The following is a 1,282-nucleotide window of genomic DNA, read 5'->3' on the forward strand; positions in this document are numbered from 1 at the left end:
AAAGAAGTACATTTAAAAACTGTTTAGAGAAATAATGACAGACATTCTTCCAAGTTTAATGAAAAACCTAATCTTAGTTGCTGAAGAACCTGAACAAACTTCAAATAGGTTGTTGTTTCTATTGTAAAGTTCCATCAAGTCCATTCCAATTCATAGCCACCCTGTATAGGGTTTCTGAGGAGCCACTGGTGGGTTTGAACTGTAGATCTTGTAGTTCACAGTCTGGTGCTGATCCTACCACCACAACAGGGGTCCTCAGAAATAATATGTTAGGCACAAAAAATCTATGCCTAGACACATCATAATTAAACATCAGAAACTAAAGAAGGATACAAATCTTGAAAAAGGTGAGAAGAAAATGCCACATCACCTAAAGAAGGAGATCAATTTGTATAACATCAGATTCTGCATTTGAAACACAGAATTCAGAGGAATAGGAAAAACATTTCAAATTGTTGAAGGCAATCAATGTTCACTTGTGAAATGTACAAAGCTAAATAAGAAATTATTATTACTACATTTCCAGTCTATACATGCATAGATTTATTCTAAACAAAAGCTTCTTTAAAACATGTTTTTTCTATTAGTGGATGGCTGAAGACAAGTTCTTTCAATAAGGCATTTGTATTAGTTTCAAAAGGGTATCTTCAAAAGAACAGAATACTTTTTTGAGAAAATTGATTCTGAGTTCAGGACTAATAGGAAAAACATCAACAAAACTCAAGTGAACATTTTCCCAAATGACTTAATCTTTGCAACAAGTTTATGGGAATGCATCTCTACATAAAACACTAGTGTATAGATGGAGAATGTCTCTTAAGGAAGGCCACTCTTATAATTAATGTGTGAGGTTGACCCAGGGCTGTGTTGTGCATCACTCTATAGTGCACAAGGTCACTATGAACAGGTACTCATTCTATGGCACCTCACTATTACTACTACTACTACTACTACTACTACTACTACTACTACTACTAATCCCTCATCTCTATCATTAGATCTGATGTAAGCATGCAATTAGTTGAAAGGTTCTTTCCTTGAAAGTGTAACTTGCATTGAATATATATGGACGTTCTCTCAAAGTTTGCTAACTAGCTTTTTTTTTTTTTTTTTTCATTCTGGATCCAACATCCACTCTTATATCTTACCTCCAGTTTTAGGACTTGAGCAGCCTGCTATATGAAAGGGGCTTAAAAAAATCATAGGAAATTTGAATTAAAAGATAGTGGAGAGGACTTCTGGCACTTCCCTGACCAGGCAGCACAGCATCGCTTCTGCTTTC

Source organism: Chrysochloris asiatica, unplaced genomic scaffold, assembly GCF_000296735.1.
Source record: "Chrysochloris asiatica unplaced genomic scaffold, ChrAsi1.0 scaffold00044, whole genome shotgun sequence".
NCBI classification, from domain to species: domain Eukaryota; kingdom Metazoa; phylum Chordata; class Mammalia; order Afrosoricida; family Chrysochloridae; genus Chrysochloris; species Chrysochloris asiatica.